The following is a 9,601-nucleotide window of genomic DNA, read 5'->3' as shown; positions in this document are numbered from 1 at the left end:
TCTCAGGCACATAGGAGTCAACCCACATTGAAGTATATATGAATATTTAACATTCCTGTGCTAGGACTTTCCCTACATTTCCAGAAGTCCATTGAAGGAATTAGGTACTCTAAAATATTTAAGTATTCTTTTATGACAGGTGATCTCTAACATCTATCTTGTAAAAACCAACAAATACAAGGGGTGCCTGGGTGGCTCAGTTGATTAAGCATCAGACTTCAGCCCAGGTCCTGATTGTACTTCATGGGTTTGAGCCCTGTGTTGGGCTCCGTGCTGACAGCTCAGAGCCTGGAGCCTGCTTCAGATTCTGTGTCTCCCTCTCTCTCTCTGCTCCTCCCCTGATTGTACTGTGTGTCTTTGTCTCCCAAAAATAAGTAAACATTTAAAACATTTTTAAAAACCAGCACAAAAAGAAACAAAAATACTTCTTTACAGAATCAGTAAGACATAGAATTCTCTCCCCCCCGCCAACTCTTTCCATACACACCTTTTCTTTATTCTTTCTTTTTGGTCACTCCATGTTATGTGGAATTATATAAAATCTAATAGGTTAGCTTTCCTTCTGTTCAATGATAATGGTTTCTAGCTAATAATCTCTGATGAACGAATTTGCTTAACTGTTGACCCACGAGTAGCATAACACCCTCCTATTTGGGGGTGGGGGGTTGTTCCTCTCTTGACACCGACAATGCTGTTGTAGAGGCCATTACAGTCATTGCATCTGAGAACTCTAATGGTATCTGGGGACATGTGCAAAATCAGATTAATGAGTATATTCCCTACTATGACATTTTAAACCCGAGAACTGAAATATGATGTGCAATGACCCTGGCATAGCAAAAATGAATGTACAGTAGCCTAAGAGCTGCCAATGCCAAGGAGACTAAATTAGCTAGTCAGTTGTAAGAAGTCTGAATGGGGAGAAAAAAACTTCAAGATGAAGATGCACAGAATGAGCAACACCTTTCAAATCCCTGTTCTCAGTCATTTCTGAGAATAGCTAATGCATTGTGATTCCTAAAGTCTGGTTAGGTAAGCCATAAATTCCACTCTCTGAGTAAGTGTGTTCCAGTTGGATTTCTGCCATTTACAGTCAAAATGAGTTCTGAGTGGATATTTTGATGAATGCCCTATTTTTTTCTAGACTGATTTTTCTCTCACCCATCTACCAAATTTAGTTGCTTCATAGTCTGAGACTGTATTAATACTAGAGAATCAGGCTTCAAAAGTAGAAGCATTTGTCATCCTTCATATTCTAAATTTTAACACCTTCTCTTAGATTATTGAAAGACTCAAATATATTTTTACCCTCTAATGTTGAGTCAACATTTTGGCAGCAAAAATCACTTAAGTATACAGGTATGATTTATAAATTTTAAATAAAAATGAAATCATTTTCTTGTCCAAGGAAAAGAATGGTCTTTCCTTTTAACCAGCCCTTTTTCTTATATCCTTATGGCTATTTCTTCATTAATTCAGAATATATTTGCTATAAACCCAGTATGCCTCAGGTACACATTATTCTACAAACTTTACAATATGATAAAGATCACTGTTCACTATTGTGTTTTAAAGTTTAATTTGCTAGCCATTGTTTATCTTACTTGGAAAACAAAACATTATAAAACACTAAAAGTCCTTAGGTAAAGATTAATTTTACACATCAGCTTGACAGAGCTAAGCGATACCCAGATCACTTGTAAAACATTATTTCTAGGGTTTCATGGAACTCCTCAGCTTCCATCATTGTGTGAGCCAATATCTCATAATAAATCTCTTTCTATATATCTCCATATAACCTATTGGTTCTTTTTCTCTGGAGAACTCTAATACATCTTTAGGATAGTTGAGTTAATCAGAACCAGAAGAATGATGTCAGAATCAACAGGTTATCTTTATTGGAGGGGTGAGACAATCAACCTGTTGCCAAAGGTCATCATTTCGAATGAACAGCTTTCTGTAATCCTAAAAGTTCTTTTCTAAAACAAACACTAAAAATCTCAAGGTTACAAGTTAATTGACTTTAGAAGTATTCAATTTTTAAAACAATATAGAAAAGATCTTTGTCTCCTTTTAGAAAAAGAAATTCTTAAGAATAAAGATACAGAATAGGTATAGATTTCACTTAATTTTCATGGTAACTACCATGTAAATATTTGATAGATTTCATTATCTTTCTTTGTAAATGAAAGTAATGGATAATCCATTGCTTTGCATGATCAAAAGCACTTGTGTGAACAGCTTCTTAAACAGCATAATTAAAGTTTTATCACTAAATATTAACTTGACATTTGTGGCCTCAGATATTGACTCTAATATTAATCAAAGTTGGATGAAAAATTTCTGGATCTTACAATACTATCTAACTCACAAAAGAATTGGGAGTTCAGAATAGAGAACAACACACAAATATCTAAAAATATTAGAAGGTATTTAGTTTGGTCCAAGAGTGTTTAAAAAGACAGTGAAAGTACAGAGGTTAGAGAAACTCAGTATCCATGCACTGGTGGACTCAAAAAAGTTTCCACTGAAGAAATGAAATTTTATCTGGATCCAGGATAAATAAGATTTTTTCAAGAGAAAAAGAATAGAGGGTCTATTAGGTTCCCAACACTGTCATAACAAGATACCACAGAGTGGGTGGTTTAAAACAGTAGAAACACATTCTCTTACAGTTCTTAAGGCTAACAGTCTTCAATTATGGTGTTGGCAGGGCCATGCTCCCCTCAAATCTTCTAGGGAAAGATCCTTTCTTGACTTCCAGGTTCTGCTAGTTTCAGAAATTCCCTGGTATGTGAAGCCAACTCCAATCTCTGCCTTCCTATTCCCTTTGTTCTTTAGGAAAGGACAATTTTTTAGAATTATGGAAGGAATATCTGCCACTGATCAGGATTAGTTGAAAAGAGAAAACTCTAAATGAGAGGTTTGTGATATAAGGGATAGCAATATGAGTCATGACATCTTATATGTGGAATTTAAAAAACACAACAGATGAACATAAGAGAAAGGAAGGAAAAACAGGATAAAGACACAGAGAGAGGCAAACCATAAGAGACTCTTAAATGCAGAGAACACACTGAGGGTTGCTGGAGGGGTGTTGAGTGGAGGGATGGGCTACATGGGTGATAGGCATTAAGGAGGGTACTTATTGAGATGAGCACTAGGTGTTATATGTAAGTGATAAATCACTAATTCTACTCCTGAAACCAATACTACACTATATGTTAGCTAACTAGAATTTAAATAAATATATTTTTTAAAAAAGAAGGGAAATACACCTCCTGAGTTGAAGAAATTAATAAACTGTATATGAACACATTAGAGAATACCATTTTGTGTAATGGCCAGATTCCTTGTATTTGCCACACTCTTTTATCCCCTTCCAAGATTATTCTTGAGCAAGTATCTGCCCCTTATTGAGTTACCTCAAATCAAGACATGTAATGATCAGAAAAGAACCATCAACAGAAAATTAATAGACAGATGAAGAATACATATTAGAATAATTATGGTAAAATTTCAGACCTATAGCCCTCAAACTCTATTTCTGAGCATAATGCTCTCATACGGAGAAATCAACAAGAAAATTTTGGAATGCCAGTGTGAGATCAGTAAATTAAAGAGATTTAAGCCATTAGCTGTGTTAACTGAAGGGGAAGGACTGAGTACTAAGAGAACAAAATCATAATAAGCCAGGAAGAAGAGATGAGGGCTATTTGAAGTACAATAATATTAAATTTTTTCTTTCATTTTCTAGTCACTTTCCATAATGAAAACATGATGTCATTTACCAAATCAACTTGTGCTGCTAGCTATTTACTGTGCTTTGAGCACTTTAAAATTTACTTGCATGGCCTTTAATCTGGTTGCAATCCACTCTTTTCTTCTTTTGCCTCTACCATTTTATACTATTTGTTGATGTTCATAAATGTGACATGAAGTTCTGTGATTTTTATATTTACTTCATTTTGATCTTTCTACCACTCTATTTAAAAGATCCTTCCTCAAATTTTTTGTATTGTTATTGTCAATGTCCTTTAAGAACCAAGTCAAATGTCACCTTCTCTGTGAATTTTCCCCTGGGAGGCAAAAATAATAATTCTTTCACTATTTTGTTTGTGCTTCTATCAAAAGATGGGACATGCTTTGGAACAACATTAATTAGTGGCATTTGAATAATCAATAGTTTTTTTCAACTGCAATTAGAATTTCAGGTAGAATAGTAACAAGTTTTGAGTCAACTGTTATAGGAGGAAAGGGTGGGCTTGGCAGTTGTCAGACGAGGCTACATAAATTTAATCTGAAGGACCCAGATTATTTGTGGAGATTCTTGGGAGAATGAGCCATTTCTACAAAGCATAACCTAAAGGGCATGGCAAACAAGAATAACTAGAAAAATAAGGAATAGGTTAATGACAGGGAAACTCAAAGACAGAAGTTACTCAGAACCAATGCCAGCAGCCTCTGTCAGAGTTTATCTGCAGGCAAAAATGGCCCTGCTGCCATATTGGCACCTAGAAATTGGAAAGTTTATGAGGAGAAAATATAAAAGACAAAAACAAAACAAGGATCTACAATGGACCAAACATCAAATGGATTGCTAAGACTAGAATTCAAACCAAGGGAAAAATGAGCGAAGATTTGTCAGAATTAAAATCACCAGGGGCGCCTGGGTGGCTCAGTTGGTTAAGCGTCTGACTTCGGATCAGGTCATGATTTCATGGTTCGTGGGTTCGAGCCCCACGTCGGGCTCTGTGCTGACTGCCAGCTCAGAGCCTGGAGCCTGTTTGAGTCTGTGACTCCCTCTCTCTCTGACCCTCCCCTGCTCACGCTGTCTCTCTCTCTCTCTCAGAAATAAATAAAACATTTTTAAAAAAAAAGTCACCAGGAGAATGTCAGACTTCCAACAAGAGAGGCTTGGTACCAAACTCCACTTTTTTGTGATAGGATTTTAACTCTTTCCTACCTTAGTTCAGTGATTCTTTTTTTTTTTTAATGTTTCATTTTTTTTTAAAATAGTTTCTTGTCAAGTTGGTTTCCATATAACACCCAGTGCTCATCCCCACAAGTGCCCTCCTCCATGCCCATCATCCCCTTTCCTCTCCCCCCACCCCCATAAGCCCTCAGTCTGTTCTAGGCATTCAAGAGTCTCTCATGGTTTGCCTCCCTCCCTCTCCCCCACTATTTTTCCCCTTCTCCCCCATGGATCTCCGTTAAGTTCCTCCTAATCCTTCTATACATGCAAACATATGCTATCTGTCCTTCTCTGCCTGACTTATTTCGCTCAGCATAACACCCTCAAGTTCCATCCATGATGCTACACATGGCCAGGTTTCATTCTTTCTCATTGCCATGTAGTATTCCATTGTATAGCTAAACCACATCTTCTTGATCCATTAGTCCGTTGATGGACACTTAGGCTCTTTCCATGTTTTGGCTATTGTTGAGAGTGCTGCTATGAACATTGGGGTACATGTGCTCCTATGCATCACCACTCCTATATCCCTTGGGCAAATTCCTAGCAGTGCTATTGCTGGGTCATAGCGGAGTTCTATTGTTACTTTTTTGAGGAATTTCCACACTGTTTTCCAGAGGGGCTGTACCAGTTTACATTCCCACCAACAGTGTAGGAGGGTACCCACTTAGTTCAGTGATTCTTAAACCTGTATGATTATCACCATGACTGTTGTCTCTTAAACTACAAATCCAAATCTCACTTCCAAAGTCTTAGAATCAAGAAGTCTGTATTAAAAACAAACACATTAAAAGACAGATAAGGAAGGAAAGTCACTCTAATATTTTCAGCCTGTTTGTTCTAGGCTGGAAACATGGCACAATTAGGGTTAACTCATGTTTCCCCTATTTTCTTCTCCATTTATCTCGTGCTTTTAATTTCGCCAGTTTTTCTATTGAAAACTTTTCTCACTTATAGTATCCCACCTGAATTCTTGCTATTTTGTGGCTTGGATATCTTGCTCTATGTGATGGGTTATTTTATTTCTGTTTCAAACAACGGTCCCAAGTGTCTGAAGATGTGCTTTCTTCCACTTTCCCTACAGTTCTCAGCCTCAAATTCCTGTTTGTAAGCAAGCTAGTATCTTGGGTTTTATTTCACTAGCACCAACAAGGCTCTTCTTGACTCCATAGCTTCTACTCTCACATTTTTATCAACAGATTCTTCAAGAATATTTGCAATTAATACGCTTATGCTAGTTTTAATGGTACAGTTTCAAAACTATAATTAACACTTCAGTATGTAATTAATACTAACATTTCAACCATATATTAGAGCTGACAAATTTCTGATTAAATGAATGAACTGAATAAGTATTCAGCAAACATTTACCTACAACATTACAGCTGACAAATTTCTGATTAAACGAACGAACTGAATAAGTATGCAACAAACATTTATCTGCAACTACTGTCTGAACCATAGTAATTAGATGAAGACCGTGGGACAATGACAAATCAATTCCAGAAGCAAATTTACAATCTCTTGAAAATGAAAAATAAGCCATAATGGAACCCTATTTTGATTTTAACAATTGTGAAATACTAGCACATATGTTATATGCAGACCATGTAAAAAGGGATGTTTTATTATACCCAACTATATTTTAATGCAGAATAGGATTTTTTTTCAGTAAAGAGTTAGATAATAAATATTTTCAGATTTCTGGGTCATATTTTGTTGAAGCTATTCAAATCTTCCATTATAATGTGAAAGCAGCCATAAACAAAATATAAAAGAATGGATGTGGCTGTGTTTCAAAAAACTTTATTTACAAAAACCAAGCAGGTGACTCAATTTGATCGCCTATTTTATACTTTACTAGTGCCTGTTTTAGTGGACATGATTTACCCATGATGGTATCACATATTGGTACAATCAAATACTAAAAGATTTTCTTTTTTAAAAATCCTCTTATATAATATGTACTGAAGATACGATAAACTTTGTATAGAATGTAGCAAGTTATTTCACAATACAAAAGTTTTAGAATTCATATCACCAAATATTTATCACATCCTCTATGCTGCATGACCCAAGGAGAAAAGAAAAGGGTTTATTAGTATAAAAATTTCCAAACAAGTTGTTAGGACTTAGTTAAATTAGTATTTGTTGGGTGAACCACAAAGTGCTGGATGGTTAGGTCGTAGGCTAACAACAGACCACAAAAGAAATTGAAATAGAGAAGTTTATTACAAATCCAGGAGGAAGCACACAGCACACCTCGAGAAGCTACCAGGTAATTATTAGAAACTAGAAGAGGGAAGGAAGAATCCTTTTCTAGTGCTTTCAAAGGAGCATAGCCTTGTCAACACTTTGATTTTAGATTTCTAGCCTCTATAACTATGGAGGAATATATTTCTGTTGTTTCAAACCACCACATTTGTTTGTTATGGCAGCTCTAGATGAATGATACTCATAATATATCTCTCAAAGCTGTGGTGAAGGGATTGTTCTCTCGATCCTCACAGGTGATCTAGTAATGGGTAAGAAAAAGGTGACATACAAAATCCACTCCAGCATTCCTACCTCTCTAAGCCTTAGACCCCAAAGACCTTCTGTTGTCTCAAATATTTTTTATAAACGTTGACCTTCATTGACCACATTAGCAATAGGATCATTAATCTCTTTAAATCTAATTGATCAGAGAATCAATTCCAGAGTCCCAACCTTAAGTCTGTCCCCACAAAAACATTTCTGGGATCTAAAATTTTATTAATTTTGATATACTCAAGGGGGAAAAAAGCCACTACAGTTTTTCAGGGAAAAGTTTAATAGAGGAATGTGAAGGACATGTTGGAGAAAAGGTCTGGAGTGGTCTTCAAACTGGAGGAGGTGAAGGAGGTGAAGCTTGTGGAGAAGGCTAACAAGTTGCCACTATCACAAAGAGGGAGATTTCTGGAGTGTGCATTGGCTATTAGTGTTTTGGTTCTCAGTAGTAATGGCTTCTAAATTTCATCTAAACTCTTCTCATTGACAAACCCTAACCCAATGCCACACATTGAAAAGGAATCTGAGAAAACTAGTTCCCAGTTCTGGCAGCAAGTGATGAGTAGAAGTTAAAGATGGCTATGACGCAGGAACCTTTGATTCCAGGCTAATAACAACTCTCAAATATGCTTTCCACTCATATCTTTTTCCTTAGAAACTGAGATAAGACATTCCTTTGAAATGTTCCCTTAAATTGTAGTTCTATTTTGGATGTTTATGGACTCAAGTTAGTTTCAGTCTTACATGCCTGTAAGTAGGCAGGAAATTATTATAAGTTTCCCTAGAGTTGAATTTAGTATAAAGAAGAAATATAAGATTTTAGCAGCCATCTTGATGAGGTTTCAGTGAAACTGGCATTGAGACATCTAACTTGAACATTTTGACAAAAACAGAATATGTTCCAATAGAGATCTCTCATACTTCAAGGAAGTTGATTAGTCTATATTCAATTGATACCATCACATGAGAGAATGTTTCATTTTTTTTAAGTTTATATATTTATTTTGAGAGAGACAGAAACAGTGCAAGTGGGGAGGGGCAGAGAGAGAGAGGGAGACAGAATTCCAAGCAGGCTCCACACTGTCAGCATGGAGCCCGATGTAGGCTGGCACCCACAAAACCATGAGATCATGACCTGAGCTGAAACCAAGAGCTGGACATTTAACTGACTGAGCCACCCATGCACTCCTAGAATGTTTCATGTTTAAGCAGAGATTCAATTGTGCATTGTAATTATTATTTTTCTAATAACAGACTGGACCACAAGATAAGGCAATGAGGTAGTGTTATATTTTTAGTTATACCCTTAAAAGGCAATACACTTCTTAGTGATTCTCCTATTTTCAAGAAAATAATAAGATGGCATAAGCAATTGATTAATGATTGCAAAATACTCCTAAAATCTTCCACTAATAATTATTTATCCACTTTGAATTATTTTTCCAATTTTACTGAGATATAATTGATGTATAACATCATGTGGCTAAGGTGTATAATGTGTTAATTTGATACATTTATATATTACAAAATGATTGCCACCATAATAGCATTAACTAACACTTCTACCCTCATATTTTCTTTGTGTGTATGTGTGTGGTGAGAACAATTAAGATATATTCTCTTAGCGACTTTCAGTATATAGGACAGTATTATTAGCTATAATCACTATGCTGCACATTAGAATCCCAGGACTTGTTAATCTTAAAACTGGAACTTGGTACCCTTCGACCAGTATCTCCCACTTTTCCCCATCACTATACTCCTCATAACCACTTTTCTACTTTGTTGCTCTAAGTTCCGGTTTTTCGATTCCACATAGTAATGAAATCATACAGTATTTGTCTTTCTCTGACTAACTAACCTCAGTTATCATAATGCCCTCAAAGTTCATCCAAGTTACTGTAAAATGCAGGATTTCTCACAACCAGATAATATTCCACACTATGTATGCATCTTCTTTATCCATTCATCATTGATAGACACTTAGGTTGTTTCTCTGTCTTGGCTGTTGTGAATGATGCTGCAATGAACATAGTGACACAGGCATCTCTTTAAGATCCTGTTTTCATTCCCTTTAGACATATATCCAGAAGTGGG

The 9,601-nt window shown here is 35.9% G+C and overlaps 1 non-coding gene across 1 annotated transcript; it reads left to right on the top strand.

Annotated features, from left to right (window-relative positions):
* The first annotated feature begins 4,667 nt into the window (after positions 1-4,667).
* On the top strand, positions 4,668-4,752 carry TRNAR-UCG. The gene has a single exon. It is a non-coding gene; the product is annotated as a tRNA-Arg (tRNA).
* Positions 4,753-9,601: the final 4,849 nt, after the last annotated feature.

The sequence above is a fragment of the Hyaena hyaena genome, unplaced genomic scaffold (assembly GCF_003009895.1).
Source record: "Hyaena hyaena isolate Hyena2069 unplaced genomic scaffold, ASM300989v1 scaffold_1242, whole genome shotgun sequence".
In the NCBI taxonomy this organism is placed as follows: Eukaryota; Metazoa; Chordata; class Mammalia; order Carnivora; family Hyaenidae; genus Hyaena; species Hyaena hyaena.
This window is presented reverse-complemented; position numbering and strand designations above follow the sequence as displayed.